Raw genomic sequence first — 17,806 nt, forward strand, 5'->3', positions numbered from 1 at the left:
AACATTTTAATCCAGACAAGCTAAATCACTGTCCTAGATATTTTTCTTTGCTCAGTGTGATTCTCTGAGGGCTGCATCTCTTGTGACTGTTGCTGTGACAGTTGCTATTTCTGCAGAGGTGAATGTGATAGCTCAGCTGGGGAAATGGGACCAGCATACATCCAGCTGCAGTTCTGCATTTTAATAGCCTCAAAATAAAGTTATTTCACATGCCTCTGTCAAGTTTTCTGTCAAAAATCTTGTGGATAAAGTTACAGGAGGAAATGTTTGCCAAAATAGCAATTTTTTAAAAATACTTAATTAGGAATATTCATAGAGAGCAAATTCTGGATTTGAAACACAAGCTTTTCACTGTTCCCACACCTTCCCACATCTGCAGCCCTTGCACACTCAGTAAGAGCGCAGGAAGCCCTTGGGACAATATGGAAGGGATGCAGTACCGGTCAAGCCTTGAACGTGTGCAGTGAGCAATCTGAAGATCCAGAAATTTTTTTTGGAAAACAGACTCATCAAATCATTTCAGATGAAGAGGAAGCCAAGGAAAATCAAAATTCATGGTGAGCCTTCCCAGAACACAGAAAATGATGGGGATTTCACTATATAATTAGTTTGCTGCAAATTACTCTCTGATTTCTTCAAGTGCGTCATACCTTGAGCGTATCTCAGCCACGTGATTACTGAGGTGCTGATGAGCCACTTTTCTCAGCCTTGCCTCTGTTTTGGACTTAACAAACAGATCTAGTAGAGGTGAGTCAGTTCTACTCTGCAGTGCCAGAGAGAGGACCTGACCACGTTCTCCTTTAGACAGGTGGTGACTCATAGCAAAGTACCTATTATGCTCAACTGATTCAGTGTTGTATTATAGAATACAACACATTCCTGCCTTGTACAGACCACAGGATGTTTGTATATATGTAACTTTCTGCAGAGTTGCTCAGTCAGAATTAAGTCACTGTTAGCTCTGAGATTCAGGGAGGGGTGGTGGTGCTGTTGTTTTTTGTGTAGTGTAAAAGAGCACAGCTGCAGGCCTGTTTTCTTGGGGCATGTAAAGGATGGTGTTCAGGGCTTCCTGAGCCTCTGTTTTGCACTGTGTGCTCCAGCTGCACACTGCACTTCCAGTGGAAAGGAGGAGCAGCTCCTTAGCTTATTCTCTGTGTAATGCAGCTATGCATTACTGAAGTATTTGAACTGCTTTGTGAACAGGCTCCTTTGTTAAGGTGTCCAGAGAGTTCAAAAAGGCTTAATTATGGCCAAACAGATCTTTCTCTCCCACTGAAACGTTTTGAGGAGAAATACCTGTGTTAAAGAGCTGCTCTCCTAATGTAAAAACTGCCGTTCTTCAGTAACAACGCCCTTAAACCTGGAGTACTCCTGACAAAGCTCCCTGTTGCTCTGGAAGCTGACCCAGTTAGGGCTGTCCCAGCTCAACAGCCTGTGATGGCTTGGCCCTGCCTGGATGCCAGGTGCCCACCAAAGCCACCAAACCCCAACAGGACAGGGAAGAGAAAATATAACAAAAGATCTGTGGGTTGAGATAAGGACAGGGAGGTGATGCAGCAATTTCTCTCACAAGCAAAACAGACCCAGCTTGGAGAAAGCTATTGAATTTGTTGCCAATCAAATCAGAGTATGACAATGAGAAATAAACCCAAATCTCAGAACACCTTCCTCCCATCCCTCTCTTCTTCCTCAGCTCAACTTTACACCTGATTCTCTACCTTCACCCTCCAGCAGGGAATGGGGACTGTGGTCTGTTCATCACACATTGACTCTGCTGCTCCTTCCTCCCCAGGGGGACAATCCTCACCCACTTCCCATGCTCCAGTGTGGGGTTCCTCCCATAGGAGGCAGTCCTCCATTAAATTCTGCAACTGGGTCCTTCCCGTGGGCTGGAGTTCTTCCTGAACTGCTCCAGCATGGGCCCCTTCCACAGGGTGCAGTCCTTCAGAAACAGGCTGCTCCAGTGTGAGTTCCCCACAAGATCACAAGTCCTGCTGTCAAACCGGCTCCAGTGTGGGATCCTCTCTCCCTGGGTCCTGCCAGGAGCCTGCTCCAGTACCAGCTTCCCATGAGCTCACAGCCCATAAGGGCAACCCCCTGCTCTGGCATGGCTCTCCTCCATGGGCTGCAGGGACACAGCTGGCTCACCATGGTCTGCACCACAGGCTGTGGTTCCAGCACTTGGAGCACCTCCTCCCACTCCTTCACTAGCCTTGGAGTTGGCAGACCTGTTTCTCCTACACTTTCTCACTCCTCTCTCTGGCTGCAGTTGCTCTTGTGCAGGTTTTTTCCCCCCCTTCTTAAATGTGTTATCCCAGAAGTGATGCCCCCATCGTTCACAGGCTCAGCCTTGGCCAGCAGCAGGTCCATCTTGGAGCCATCTGGCACTGGCTCCATTGAACCCAGGGGAAGGTTCTAGCAGCTTCTCACAGAATTTGCCCCTTATATCCCCTCCCCAAAACCTTGCCACACAAACCCAGTAGGCAGCCACGTTTCTCTGATTGCTCTGGTGAGCTCCCTGTCTCCTGTGTGCAAGCTCAGGAGACAAAGCTCCACAATAGATACTCAATTGTAGCTTGTCCTGCTGGACAGCTTGTCCCAAACAAAGCAGTAAAATCATCACTATGAGACATGATCTCCAGAATGACCATGATTTTGTTCCCTTCTCCCCCCATAAAACCATTCATCTGAGCAACTGCTTACAAGCACAGGCACGATGCTCACAAATCCCACCTCGCAGTAGGATCTCATCACTTCTTATGATCCCCTTTTTATAGTCTACCGCTTCCATTCACTCGCATGTCTTCAGCTGTGAGGCAGCAATTTAACCCCCCATCTGGCGCTATTAATTTGCACTGATAACTTCACATCTCTTCTGAAACGGGCTTCTATTTCTAACATACTTGAAAAGAGGGCCTTTTTTAGGCTTTCTAGCAAAAGGGAAAATGTCTGGGCTCTGCCTTGTGATATCACAAACACTGGTCTGCTTTTTTTATTTTCAGTGTAAGTGCTGCAGAGCAAGTGCACATCTCCAACACCGCAGTGAGTGGGTAGCAGTTGTTATCCTTTTGCTCTGCTGTTTGTCTCTGATTCACCAACTACAGGGGATACTGCTCACAAATCCTGCCCTCCTGCTGTCTGTATGTGCCTATAAGACTGAGATTAGGAATAAGGATCCACCTCTGCGCCCCCTCTGCATTGTGAATTGCATAGATGGAACAGAAGGTTGTGGCTGCTAAGGGGATGCAGACTGGGCACCAGGAGTGAGAGTGCTTTATTTACCTAACACTTCAGGCACCTTTAAAATGATTCTATCAAAAACTTAAGGACTGATGTTTACTTTTTAAGTCTAGGTAATTGTTAATGGTGCGCTCATAGGGAAAGAACAGCAAGAAAGAAAATTAAACAAAAAGCCCATCTTGTCCTGTCTCTTGAGTCTGCTGGCCTTCGTCTCTTTTTTGTGTGCTTGGGTGTGTGCTTTGTTTTTGTTCTTTTTTTTCATTCCCCTAGTTATTAATTCCTTTTTTTATCCTCTTGTCCCCTTCTTCATCCTTATCGGTACAGTGGATCATTTTTTGGTTAAGATGAAGGAGCCCAGGAACTGCCTACTGTGTTTGACAATAGTGGAGAGCCTGGTTAAATTTTGAAAGGTCTCTGACTTCCCTGCTGCAGGAAGTTGATTGTTTTGAGAAATAGATTCTTTCTGCAGGCATGAATGGAAGAACCCTGTCTGTAGAACAGCTGAGTGTACAACACATTTCTTGGAAATGTCACTGCAAAAACAGAATACAAAAAGAAGGTAAAGAAATCAAAATCTTTAAACGGCTTTGGAGTCTCACATTCTGTGCTTGAACATCTAGTTTCCAGCATCATGGAGTCTGTCCTGGCCTTTGGATCAGTGTCTTATCTCCTCACCTGCCAGGCTGGGGAGCCTCTTAAAAGTTTTGTGAGTAAACTTCTAGGTGCAAGTAAAGGCTTTCTGCAGGCTAGAAACGGACAGAAATATGGGATCCTTACTGGGAAGGAATGGAGTTCTTGAGAATATGAACTCTAAAGAGGAAAGCAAGTGTTACTCCATAAAGGAATAGGGATAACCATAGGAAAATCACAGTATGGCAGCAGCAGAGTTGCTCATCAATCTAAATAGCAGTTTAATAACTTTGCAGATAAATGCTTGCATACACAATAAAGAATTTATTGGATTTCACTATTCAATTAAAAACCATATATTGTCACATTCTTCACTGCAGGCAATTTTTGAAAGCAAAACTGGAATATTTTACTGCTGGAGAAACAGTTATGATAGAGAAGTCCTATAACCTGTGGGATGTCCTGTTTTATCAGGGGTTCAGTTCACTGATGGGTAACATCTTCTGGCCTCTTACTCAATGACCCAGACAAAGGAGAGGGAAGCACTGGGGTCTTGTAGCTGAGAGTTAGCTCTTCACCTGCACTGTGTTCCTCTCCTCCTACTCTTTCTCTGTTGTCCCTCTGTGATCTTTAAAGCCTTATCTGTCCATACCAAGTCCCCTGTCCTAAATGGGGCTGAAAGGGATCTTTCTCTGCATCTCCTTCTCTTGAGAGCATGATTTCCCTCAAGGCATATGGGGAACATGATGAGAGCAAAGAGCTGAGGCTGCAGAAGCTGAGCTAGGATTGGGAGGAGACCCCAAACTCCAAGAAAAATAAAAAAGGCAGCACAGCTATTGAGGCCTCCAGAGGATGAGAGATGCTGCTCAGCTCTTCTGTCACATGCTACCCTCTATCAGCCTGCTTAATACTGTAACCTTAAGTGCCCTGGGCATTAATCTGGAAATTGGGGACCTTTTGTGTGACGTTGGCAGCTCTCTTGCATTCTTATTTGTCAGCCTGTTTCAAGTGCACACCTGTTCTTGTTTACCAGGCTTAGAAAATGGTCCTCCAAGCCTGCAAGTTGCTTCAGGAGGAGCCTATTTTGTACTAGTTAAAACAGTTAATTAAGAAAAAGGGAACGAGACAATACAATGATTTAAAAATACCTTGCTAATATTGAAAATCTAAAGCCTGCAGACGGCCCTACTGTTGCATTACAAAGGCAGTCTAGAGAATTTTCAATTATACTTAGTGCATTCCTGGTGCCTCAAGGGGTTTTTCCACTGTCTCTTGACGTGCTCATCTCTAAAATGAACTAAACTGACAGCAAAGAACCATGCAGGCCTTTTTCTTCCCTCCTCTCTTTTCTTCTGTTAAATAAGAAAACCTCTTAGGAACATCAGACTTGAAGAGACTCGCTGCCTTAGCAAGTCCAGTCTCTTGTGAGCACCACCAGCCATGCCACATAATCCCCTTCCTGCACTCATCCAGCACCATCTTAAAACTCTTGGCCTTTCTGCCTCTGGTATAATAAAAAACCTGCATTTTCAGGAACTGCAAATTTTGTATCTCAAGAACACTTTTTTAACGGCAGAATAGCTGCAGGAAATCCTTCAGTAAGCTCTGGAACCAGTACCTGTCTCCATAGAGCTAAGCAAATAAAACAAACACTTCTCTGGGGAGAACTGGCTGTTGGAAGTCCAGTGAATTCCAGTTTAATTGGGTTTGCATACTTTGGTTTTTTTCTTGAGGGATTTTCACATCCCTGGGTGTCACTTAGGTGAATGGTCTCTGGTAAAGCAAAGGTTTGGCTGCAATACTCAAATATTCACAGAACATTCCTGGGCTGTAAGTTCAGCTGTTGTGTTACTGGTTTGCAATTGGTGCAGCTGAAGGGAGAGGGCTCAGTCCCACTCTCCCCAGCAGCTCAGTGCAGATCTGGAGGAACACAGAGCTCCGATAAAGTCCTGGTCTTGTGTAATGCATGAGCAAATGCATGAATGTTTCACCCACCTTCTGGTCTGAGATCGCATTCTTCTCTTGCTATCGTGAATGCAAGAGTAATAATCTGGATTTATACAGCACCTTCCAGCCAAGCCTTTTACTAACCTGAAGGGACCAATCATGGGTAACACCCTGTCAAATTCTAGGTAAATGACAACTACCTTTGTTGGGAGAGTGTTGCATTTTAGGGGTATCGAGTTTAGGCCACCACCCCCAGGCAGTGGAAACTGCTATGCCCTAATATTCATTAAAATATCTTTTCAAAGGTAGGGGGTACTTGTCCTACACCTGAAGCTGAGGGATGCAACTACAAGCTGTTTTAATCTCAGCTTTTTTTTTATGGATAGAGGCAACCGAGGCATTTGGCAAAGGTTACATTTATTTAATGTGTGATACTTGCACCTGGATCACAATATTCCATGTGTATTCCTGGTGTTTTAATCCCTAACCCCCAATATCTGAAGTTCAGATGTTACCGAACATCTCTAGTCCAATTAATTGCCAACGCTTTCCTACCACTTTCTGCAGGAGCAAATTATCCCTGTGAGATGTCTGTGCCTAATAAACAGGGAACAGAAATTCCTCTCCTAACGATGTCAGTCAGTGGCGGGGTCAGCCCTGAGCCCGCAGAGGTTTGTGTGTGCACAGGGTGCAGAGGCTGCAGGCAGCAGCAGCACTGGGCTGGACCAAACAGCAATTCCCTGATGCCTGCAGAAATGTGAGCTTGGCTAAATCCCTCCCAGGTGAATGCTGAGGTGCCTAAGGATGTGAATGGGACCAGACTGAACAAAAAAAATACTAGCACAGGGAGGAGAAAGAAAACTTTAATTTGCATCTAAAGCATAGTGAAGCTAATTTTAGTACCTTTTATTTTTAAAAAATGCTTAAATATGCATGGGAGACTTCTGTTCCTGTTTAAAAAAAGAATCAGTGAATGGTAACACTATTTTGACAGATGAGCTCTTCTGAAGTAGTATACTTTTGTTCAATTAATTTTTTTAGGGTAGCTGGAGGAAATATATTTACCTCTGTAAGACAGATCAAGGAACTGGCATCTGCACAGTTCCACTGGGAGCTAAAATTTCCAAGAGTGGAAAAAGGGACCAAAGGACAGGTTGGCACATCTTCCAAATAACTGTTTTACACAAAAGGAAAAATACAATTACTACTTCTTCTACGACAATGTTGCAATTCAGGAACAGAATTCCTCACCTTTGGGTGGAGAGTAAGTATAAAAAATAAATACAGCCTGATGAGCACCAAGCTGTGAAGTGATCAGAGCTTTATCTTTCAATCTAAACTTCTGGTCTCTTTGACAGACAAGTGACAGTGAAAGCCTTTGGAGGTTTGCTGGGCTTTAGAGCAAGGGAATCTGCTGGGATTTTTAGCAAGGGAATGCTACTGAGAAAATGTGGGAGATGGAAGAAATCAATGCAAAATTATAAACATGCCCTACCAAGGACTGCAGCGTCTTGTATGTGCAACTCCCTGATAATTTCTAGGTATTGAGGAAGAAATAGGAAATCTTGCATTAATTTTGCAAATCACCTGCATGAGACATCCTTTTGTAATGTCTAGGATACAACATTTAGCTGTTAGCACTGCCATAGTCTATGATAACTCTCATTTTGCTCAGGGATTCTACCAGTAAATGCTGGCACAAGAATTTGGTCATATCAAAAGCAAGAGGAAAACAATAATTATAATGAAAACACATCAAAACAGTTCCTCTCATTCAGTTTAAAGCACTTGTAACACTGAGACTTGGCTTTGCCTCTGTCCTTTCGTATTTCAACTCTACAAAGGCAATGTCTCAGTCATTAAGAATATTGCCTTAAAAAACTTGATGGAGGAAGCACTTACTGGAATGCAGGAAAACTTCACACTGCTTCCCAGCTTGAAAGAAAAATGAATGGCTACCGCTAGGAATTTCTGACTTTTTCTGCACACAACTGTACCTTCAGGAAAAATTCAGCTGTGTCCTGAGTTTTACACCATATTCAAGTTCTGCTGGTGCTCTGCACCAGCAGAGTGCAGCAGAACCCAACCTGAAATAGAGGCGTAACATGCAGGTTTCCTCCTCTGCTGCTTCATCACTGCTCCCAGTCACCATTTCTTAGGCAGCCTGGCTGTGAGGGTCTGTGACAAGGCCAGTAAAAAAATAAGGACAGAAATTGGATGGGCAGCATTTTAAATCAGTTCTGTTTTTAGAAGAGCTGCCCCTTCAGCAAATAGACCCATTTCTGTTTTAAAACACGAATGAGGAGTCCCAGCTTGAAAGATTATTGGCCTGTAGGGTAGCACAGCACTCAGTTATGCCAGTTTACACTAACTGACAGTGGGGCTAATAGTAAGTTAAATCCCATTCAAAAAGTGAAATAGAGTGCTGCTAGCTCTAAAGAAAAAGAAAAAAAAGAAAAAAAAGAAAAAAAAGGAAAAAAATCTCTTAAATAGCCAGACAGAGCATGTATTGGTCAGCACGAACATTCAGCTCTAAAAGGCCAGGAACAGCCGTGATTAATTACTTAGTGTTTCCCTCTCCTCCTCCCTGTGCCTGTAGTAGAATTCAGCTTTCTCCAGTGGGTAAGATAAAATATCATGTCTCTTATTATTAAAACAAAAATAAGAAAAGAAGAGAAGGAAAAGAAATGAAAAAGGTTATAATACAGTATTACATTCTCGTTAGAATCACAACATGCCCGTTTATTTCAGAGGGAATATATACATAGCATTTGTTTCCCTTTGAAAAACCTAAACTGCTAAAAATTCTTTTACAAGTCCCGCAAAATGATGTACAGGGAAGTATTTTCCTTGATTCCAACTGCCTTTGGATTAGACCTGCTGGAGTAATCAAAATCAGAAGGCAATACTCATCACCCTTCACATCAGGGTCCTAATGCCCCTGATGTGTTTCTTTCATCCTGGTGATCTTTAGCAGGAATTAAAAGAGGATTGTAGGTGAGCACGAGGTGATGAGTAAATAGCAATTGAACAAGATGAAAGATGGAAGAGCAAAGCTGAAAATACTTCCAAAATAGCAGGGCAAGTGGTTCAAGCACTTCCTCTAGGCCATTCAGATCCACTTCCAGGTCTTGAAATGTCAGCCTTGGGGCCATCACAAAGCAGGAAAGAACAATTTGGAACCTAGGTAGTTGACTTGTCTTTGTGCTTGGTGGAAAGTCCTAGAAAACTTAGTGGGAAGTAGGACAGCATATTGAAAATCACGATCAGATAAGAGGCAGATTTTGCTGGTGGGAGTTTGTGTGTGTCTGAGCATTTGTGGAGGGAATAACAAAGTGGTGACAGAAAAGAACTAGGAACACAACTTGTGTGTTTTGGAGAAAGTGCTCGTTGCAATACGATGCAGCAAGCTGAATCTGCAAGGTCAGTAGGCAAGAAGGCCAGAGTTTATTGAAACTAAGGAAATAGACACCGTTCACCATTGGAAGCTCAAAAGTAATAAGCTAAAAAAATAATCTTTTCCTTGACAACTTACAGCCTTGACAAACTATATCCAGCATTCCCAGGAGTAGATAGGCGAGCCCTATGCCCTCTCCAAAGTCCAGGTTCCTAGAGGTAATCATCATCTGCCTGAGAAGTGCATCCTGCAGCGGCTCTCTAGCAACGCATTATTCTTGTCTGCCTTAGACTCTAAAGCTCTGAAATTCTTGAGGAGGTCTGTTGTTACAGATTGCCTGGCACTGGCTCAACCCAAAGGGGACTACATTGGTAGCAGGGCACAAAACTCCAGAGACAGGAAAATGCACTCTGCCCAATGAATGCTGCAACGTCAGCCTGCTTCTGTTGTGGTCTTATCCAGCTTAAAACCCTAGAAATCTCTGAAATGAGTGTGTGTGTGGGTATAAATATGTACAGATAAAAGTACTCTCCTTATGTTATAAAACGTTATGACAGAGATTTGGGGGGGGAAAAATGCAATAAAAAGAGTAATTGTGTGACAACAAGCCAAGGTAAAGGGAAAACAGTTTCTGCTCTTCATTCATGAGAGAAGAAATCATTACCAAACTGAGCCCTACACCGTGCCATATACTTTCTATTTTTCCCTGAGGGTTGCTACAAATGCAGCAGCTGTAGCCTTGTGACACATAGACACAAAAATCGCTGAAGTTGTTCCCACTGACAGGAAAAGTGTTTTGTTTCGTTACCTCGCTCAGTTAAAGCAGTGCAAGCACTAGGTAGAGACCGTGCTTTATTTGTCTTAGCATTTTAATCTTGCTATTTGTTGCCATACTTAAAGCATAGGGAGAAAAATGAAAATCTTTGCCTTGACCTGAAAAGCAGCTCCCACCTCCAGTGCAATAAATCTGGGAAGTGGAGCTGCATCTCATTAGATGTATTTTGAGGGTTCATACTGGCTGGATTCTGCTGTTTCTTTCACTGCCCTCATGAGTTCAATGGACACACAGCCTGGCCCCAAGAGCTCTTGGAAATGCCACCCTCATTTTCTAGTTAGCCGTGGAAAGAAAATTAAGCTGCATTTATTTGGGGGTTGCTATCTAGCTGCATTTGGTTTTGTAACATGCTGAGTTTCTGCAACTCCTCTTGACTTTAGAGGCAACCTCAAGCTTCTGCTTTTGTCAATCAGGCCTGCCTGCATCCTTGGTTTGGTCACTTCTGTTATCTTTTTGGCACTCATCCTAGGAACCAAACTCTTCAGTGGTCACCTCCTGGCTGACCCTTTTTGCGCGATGCAGCAGCAATGGAAAACCACTGCTGCTTTTTCCTAGACCGGCTTCTTCGCGGGGATGTGCGGGTGACTGGAGCACCCATCTCCCAGATGGCTCCATCCCTTCCCTTGCCGCCCACAGAGGTGGCTGCCCCACACCATCCTCGTGCTGATCAGTGCCCAGAGCTAGGACAAGGTGGGGGTGTGGGACAGGCATGTCCTTGCAGATGCTGCAGCCAGGGCTGGAAGCAGACGGGTCTGACTTAAGGGGCTGCTCTGCAACCCCCGGGCAGCGCCGCAGACCAGCCCCCCATTTACCCCCCGCCTCCCCCCGTCTTCAGCTGGGAACCAAACCAGCAGCAATTATTCAAGCCGAGCACGTAAATCTGGCAGATCCCGCGGCTCCGGTTTGACGCAGCTACGCAGCGCAGTGTCTGGACACGCAGCCCAATCCCCCTTTCTCCCCTTGTTTATTCGCCCCGCAGGGAAAACAAGCAAGCAAACAAACAAAAATAAAAAGCAGCTAAGTTACCAACTTGGAACCGCACCGAAGGGTTTGGGGGGTTGGGGTGCCGGCAAGCGGAAAGGACGGGCGGAGGGAACACCGCCGGCGTCGGGAGAGCCGGGGCCAGGAGCCGTGACGGGGCAGCCCGCGTTACATAAGGCGTCGGCTCCGCACCGCTCCGCAGCGCGGAGAGCGGGGCGGGGGGGCCGGCACGGGCTGAGCCCCCGCCGTGTCACGGCACCGCAGCCCGCTGCACGCAGCGCCCGAGGAGCCCGGGGGCAGCGGCGCCGGGGGATGGAACGCGGCTGCGGGGAAGCCCCGGGGGCTGCCGGGGGTCCCTGCGGGCAGTGCCCGGCCCCGGGGGGACCCCGCGGGCTGTGCGTTATGTAACCCCCGCCTTCCTTGCACGAACACCTCTCAGGGAAAGGGGCCGAAGTGCCAAGCGCCGATTAATTGCGGGAACTGATGCTATTTGCCCTTTTTTGTTGTTGTTGCTCGTTTGTTTTTGTTTTTTAAATTTTATTTTTCCCTCTTCTCACTCCGAGCTGCACACCCACAACTGGTCTCGCCCGCGGTCCTGTCCTGGAATGAGGGAGCACCGCCGCTTGCCAGTCGGGAATCGCTTCCCAGTCCCGCGTCCGGGGGGGGCATCCCCGGGGCGGGGGGCGCGGAGCCGCAGGGCGCTGCAGCACGGCCGCCTCCGCTGCCACCGCGGGGACACCGCGACGGCTCCCGCGGCCGCGGGGCTGAACATACCCACACACACACACACACACACACACACACACACACAGAGACAGACGCACAGACAGAGACACAGACACACTCTCACCCCCCAGTCCCCGCGCTGTCCGCGGTGCTGAACACGCACACGGACGCACGGACAGACACACAGACACACGCGTCCCCTCCCCGTCCCGCTCGGGCCTGGCGCTCTCCGCGGTGCTGATGCTCCGCCGCAGCCCGGCGCGGCGCGGGCGCTGCAGTGCCCCGGGCGGCACAGCCCGGTCCGGCCCAGCAGCGCAGAACGCCCGCAGACCCTTCTCCCCGTTCGGAGCTGGGAATGGCGCTGGTTCCCCTTCTCCTCCGACCTTCCCTTCTCGCCGGCCTCCTGCCGCCCGCACGGCGGAGAGGCACGGCCCGGCTGCCTCCCCTGGCTCCAGCCGGGGATGAGGCTGGCGGCGAAATCACCCCCTTCTCCCCGCGTTTCCCTGTCCCCGCAGCAGCCCGGGGACAAAAAGCCGAACGGGTCCCACATTAAATATATCCTTTTCTCTGTTTCATTATGGTCAATAGGGCCCTCTCCCCCTGCTGAGCCGGTGATCGCGGTGGTCTCCCACCTTTACCTGGGCTGGCGAAGCGCGGCGCGGCGGGGTCGATGGGTCGGTGCCGCAGCTGGACGGGAGGCAAGGACGAGAGGCTGCTGACCTCCGCGGGTCTCCTTCTTCAATGGATCGGGAGCCGTGCCCTCATCAAAGATGGCCGTCCGCTCCTACGTCAGCAGCTTTTAATAGCCCTCCCCGGCGGGGGGAGCGGGAGGGGGCAGAGCGGGCCGGGCGGGTTTGAGTCATCGCCGCCGCACCGCTCCCTCCGCCGGCTCCGCCGCCTCCCGCCGCCGCCCCGCCGCCGCCTTCCCGGGGCCGGGCTCGGGGCGGGGGGCTGGGGGCGGCTGCGGGAGAACAGCCCGGGCAGGGGGGCAGGGGCCCCCCCGCAGCAGCGATTTCCTCCGCCAAAGGGGTGGTCCGAAGAGGGTATCCCTCTGAAGTCCCCGGTACTCCATATATGGCCAATCTACGTGGGCTTCTATTTTTATGTGTGAATTCTTCCTTCTCTCCCCTCTTTTTATTTCTGAGAACATCCTGCCGGGGGTCCGGGTGTGTTAATCTGTTTATTCTCCCTCTCCTCCCTCCCCTCTCCTAAATCGGAGCAGCCAAACACGAGGAAATCCGTGGTTAAGGACATGTGTTGTAACTGATCCTTTGAGGGACAGGTTCAAAAATAAGAGAGAGGAATCAAAAACAGAGCCTGGACAAGTACGTGAGCACACAGAGAGCACAGAGAGCACATCCCGCTGCTGCCGAGGAAGGAAACGGTAACTCTATTCGAGGAAAGTGCCTGGCTTCTTTATCATGAATTAATTAAAATATTCATTCCAAGCGTACCTAATTTGGAGCAAACGGAGCTGTCTCCAGTGTGATTTCTAATGGGGAGGAGGAAATCCCTTCATTTCAAACAAAACTATGTATGTTTGTAAAATTTATTTCTTAACGGGGATCTTAATGAAGGTTGGGGATTGCAGTGGAAGTGCGATGCTCTCTTTCGTAACTTCAGTCATCCTTTCCCTTTCGCTCCACAAGCCTTAGCACTTTCATTTATGGAACCATCCAGACCAGGAGAGGAGCAGTGATGCCTCTCTCTTTCCTGTCTGAGCCTCTCCTGCCAGCACTATGCGAGCCCTGGCTGGGTTCAACTCTGACACTGTGCTTGCAGGCTTTTCTGAACAGCCTGCGGATGGCAGAGTCAAAACATCAGTTCCACATAATTCCATCCTAATCATCTCTTCTTGTCCCCCCTGCTTTTTGCCAAGGCGAAGAAAACCAGAAGAGAGGGAAGGCGATGCAGCTGTATTTTGGAGCGCGTTCATCTCGTGTTATGGTTGTATGGGTGTGGGGGAGGGACAGGGAGGGGAGGGGAGGGAGGCGCGGGGGAGAAGGAGAGAGGATTGCGGGTGATTCCTCCTCCCCTGCTCTGTAGTTCCCCACAGAAAAACGTGACTGTAGATCGTGCTTTGTGAGTCTCACCCTCTTCCTACGAAAATATATCCTTCAGTCTCTTTTGGAAGGAAGCAGTCAAAAGTTTGCTAAATATACGAGAAGGAATTCTCAGTCGAGAGGGGCTTCCTGCTGCATTAGAGCATCTAATGAGCTGTGCACGCAGAAACCGCAGGGAAGGAGAGAACCTGTCATGTTCCCAGGCTGTAAACACAGCCCGAGATTAACACTGTGCAGACACCCTTCTCCAGGTGAGGGATCTGGAACAGCAGCCTGATTGGGAAACGGATTTAGAGTCATAAACGGCAGTTTGGGAAAACAAACCTTTCCAGGCCGGCTCCCGCAAGGGTTAATCGTGCCCTGCACTCGGGTTAGGTGTGCACTGCAGATGGCAAGAGGAATCCCAGAGTGAGCCTTGCTCTGGAATCCAGGCTGTCCCTGTGCAAGCATCGTGCAACTTCCTAACACACACGGAAAGTTAAAAAGGAATTCTCAGTCAGACAGCTTGGCTGATAGGTGCTTCAGAAATAAGTATGATTTTTGAGAGAGCAATACTAGTACTTATTAATAATTCATATTAACGGTAGATAAGGGAAGGAAAAGAGAGATTAGAAACTGTTGTTTTGGCTAAGCCATTAGCACTGCAAAATGCTGGCTGGGTTTGGATTCAGCCCAATAACTCCTCAGAGAAGAATTTCAGTCCATTGGATACCAGCAGGGATGAATTTGGCTCCTTGTATCAAAAGACGGGGAGGAAAACGCAGTGAAGGCAAAATAAAATGCAGCATAACTTGGGGAAAGAGATGTAAGGAATGGTAAAAGGAAGAGAAAGCAGAGAGGGAGTGGGAGGAGGAGAAGAGGTAGTTTTCCAGTGAGAAAACCGGATTCAATTTAAGATTAATTTTTCAGCTCAGCTGCAGCAGAAATCACGTAGTTTAATAAAACAACAGAGGGCAGAATCATGAAATAGATCACTAACATTGCCCAGTAAGCTGAGCAGGAACAACTGCCTCTCATACAGTTATTCTGAAAATGAACGAGGGAAGGGATGCATCCTGTGTTGTTCAGGAATGTGGATGTCTCTATCCTGGGAGATGCAGAGGGGGGCAGGCTTTGGCACCGCAGCACCGGGATTTCTGTCGCAATAAGTGAGACTTAGCAATTTTAACTGATTCTTCAGCATCTTTTAAGGATAATTAAAAAAAAAAAAAAAAAAAAAAAAAAAAAAAAAAAAAAACCAACCAAACAAAACAAACAAAACAAAAAAAAATGAAAAGCACATGGGGAGTTTTTTGACTCTATCTGGTAGTATTTGAACACTCTTTTCATGCTGTATGCAGGGGATATGTGAGAAGAGAAGGCTATAAATGAAGTAGGAGGAGAGAGAAAACCGGAATTTGGTCTAAGAATGATTCAGCTCCTTCTTAATTATTCGGGCCAATATTCAGCAGGCTTAACAAGCAGTACCTGTGGGCACAGCCCATGAATAATGAGGCAGGGAACATGCTCTCCTGCATGAGAGCAGCACCATGTGTGCTCCCACATTACTGGCCAAGAGCCGGAGAAGGGCAGAACAGGCAGAGCCTGCAGCAGGTTAAGAGGGGAAAAGAACAACCCCTGTTTTGTCCAATGCTTTGAGACCTGTGAGCAGTGGAAGCTTCCTGGCTGCTCGCAGCATCTTCAGCCTCCAACTCACAGCCCTGCGTGCTGCAAAGCTGGGCTGCGAGGCAGCCAAGTGAGGGAAACACCAAAATGCTGACCGTGCCACCAGATCCTGGATGTTATTTCCTGGGCTCTCTTAGGGTCAATCGTGACACAAAGGCTGCCTTGAATCTATCCACCTTCCTCAGACTTTTCCTTTTTCTTTTTTCTTTTTCAGCAAAGAGGGAAATACCTTGTTTGTCCAAATGCTGCTCATCCTTGCCTCAAGTATGTGGCTGGGAAAAAAATCAAGCTAAGCATAAAGCAAATAAGAGAGGAAAAATGTAGCTGCTTTGGCACTGAACAATTCCCAGCCTCTCTGATTTCTGCCTTTTCCAAGGCTGAGATGTCGAGGCATGACCCAGTCTGATATGGGCTGTGCAACAAGAATAGTTTGAGGATGGAACCCTTTATGCAGAACTCCTAATTACCTTCTGTCATTCACTGCTCTTTATGTAACTCTGAATTTTGACCATCAACAGTACTTGCATCTATGTGCCCCAGGCTGCTTCTGATTAAATTTGAGGGAATGGCTGGGCCTAATTTTTCTCTGCATTTTCAGGATCTCCAGATCCTGAGGAAAAAAAAAAAAAGCTGTGGGCTTTTTTTAAGGACCTGTCTATCATCGGGTGCTCCAGTCTCGGCCAAGCCAAGACTCCTCTGAGGTTTATGCTCAAAAATAGAGAGATTTAAAATATGATTGTAACATAAAACCTTGGAAATGAGTCCTCACTGATTTCCTGATCACTCTTTTAGATGTGCAGAGCCAGATCCCCGAAGGTGTTTTGGAATATCCCATATGCAAAGGAGAAGTAGTCACGACATAACCACATCTCTGAGGATTATCATCTGGTATGGAGGTAGGATGGGTCTGAGGTCTCCAGAAATTTGCCAATGGGAATTTTAGACCCATATCAGCTTTCATGGGGAGAAAGCTCTGCCCAAGAAAGTCACAAAGGTATTGGACACAGAGGAAGGAGGACTACAGCCATTTGATCTATATTATATAGAGGAAAGAAGGTATAGAAACAGCTTTCTCTGTGTTTCTGTGACAGAGATAGCACGTAAGGATTAAACTCCAATTTTTAATTTAAAACAATCCTGGTTTAGTAAAATAAACCATCACCAGATTTTAATTCTCCTGTGCATGACCTTAATTTGGGAACCATTTCAAAAATCTGCCTGAAAGCTGAATTAAGAAAGGACAGAGGTCCCACGAAGCAGGACATAGGAGATATTAACTGCTGTTCAGTGCTGCTGTCTCCTGTTTCTTTTGCCTAACTTTTCCATGAGCACAAAAACACAGTGGCACACACCTATATATTAGCACACAATGTCACTTACTTGCACTTCCCTCTGTGATTTTAGCCATATACTCTGACAAGTGATCTTTAAGTGAGTGCAAATTAAAGTCCTGGTTTAATCCACACTTTTAACAAGGTTATGCTTTTGGAGGCTATTGCTTGTTTACGGGAAACACGGACTATTTAAAACTGGGACTTTTGGAACTGAGAAGTGCAATTCTCTTTGTGTGCAGGCTTTGTAATCAGGGGAGCTGTGATGAGTTCAACAAGCTGAATTGTGATTTTTAATAATCCACCTGGAGATCAGGGTATGGCTGGTCCTTCCTTTATGGTGATAATTGCCAACTGCACAATACATGGTTTTGTTACAGTATTTATTGAATCATTTTTGAGTGCTGTGAAATGGTGCATGAGTACTGACTTCATTCCAATTGTGTCTGATTATACTGAGTGAGGTAAATGGGATTAAAAAAAGGGAAATAGAAACCTCACTAATTGTGAAGCAAAAGACAAGAACATAAAGCAAACCAGAACACCCCTTCTCTCCCAGATCCTGGTTTCTGTCCATAAGATTGACAGCCCTTAGGATCCCCTACAGAGGTATTGGTTCAGGGCCACCAGCTGTGCCAGCAGATGGTGAACACCACAGCACACGAGGACCTCCTGAAGCTGCTGGCCCACACCAGGATGAAGACTAGAGCTGCCATGTCAGACCTTGCCATCGTGGTGATTCCCTCTGACTTTAGCGTGTCATACCACTTCTTGGCTCTATTACAAGGAGAAACATTGACCATTTCTCTGGCAACCTGATGTGTCTCCCACCCTCACCTGTGAGGCAGCTTCAGCTAATGCTGAAGCTCTGGCTGAGCTCTTTCGACCTTAATTTTTTGCATCTGGCCCTGAGTCGCTCTGTCCCAACCAGGCTGTGGCTCCACCCATTTCTTACACAGGTAAAAGGGCTGGTGAGAGACTGGTGCTCTTT

At 46.9% G+C, this 17,806-nt stretch overlaps 1 protein-coding gene across 1 annotated transcript in view; it reads right to left on the minus strand.

Annotated features, from left to right (window-relative positions):
• SNAP25 (synaptosome associated protein 25) overlaps positions 1–12,654 on the minus strand; it is a 61,251-nt gene extending 48,597 nt beyond the window's left edge. Inside the window, exon 1 of the mRNA XM_040057823.2 lies at positions 12,395–12,654. The gene's annotated coding sequence lies outside the window, so the exon portion shown is untranslated. The remainder of the gene's footprint in view (positions 1–12,394) is intronic.
• Between the last annotated feature and the right edge of the window lie 5,152 nt (positions 12,655–17,806).

The sequence above is a fragment of the Hirundo rustica genome, chromosome 3 (assembly GCF_015227805.2).
Source record: "Hirundo rustica isolate bHirRus1 chromosome 3, bHirRus1.pri.v3, whole genome shotgun sequence".
NCBI classification, from domain to species: domain Eukaryota; kingdom Metazoa; phylum Chordata; class Aves; order Passeriformes; family Hirundinidae; genus Hirundo; species Hirundo rustica.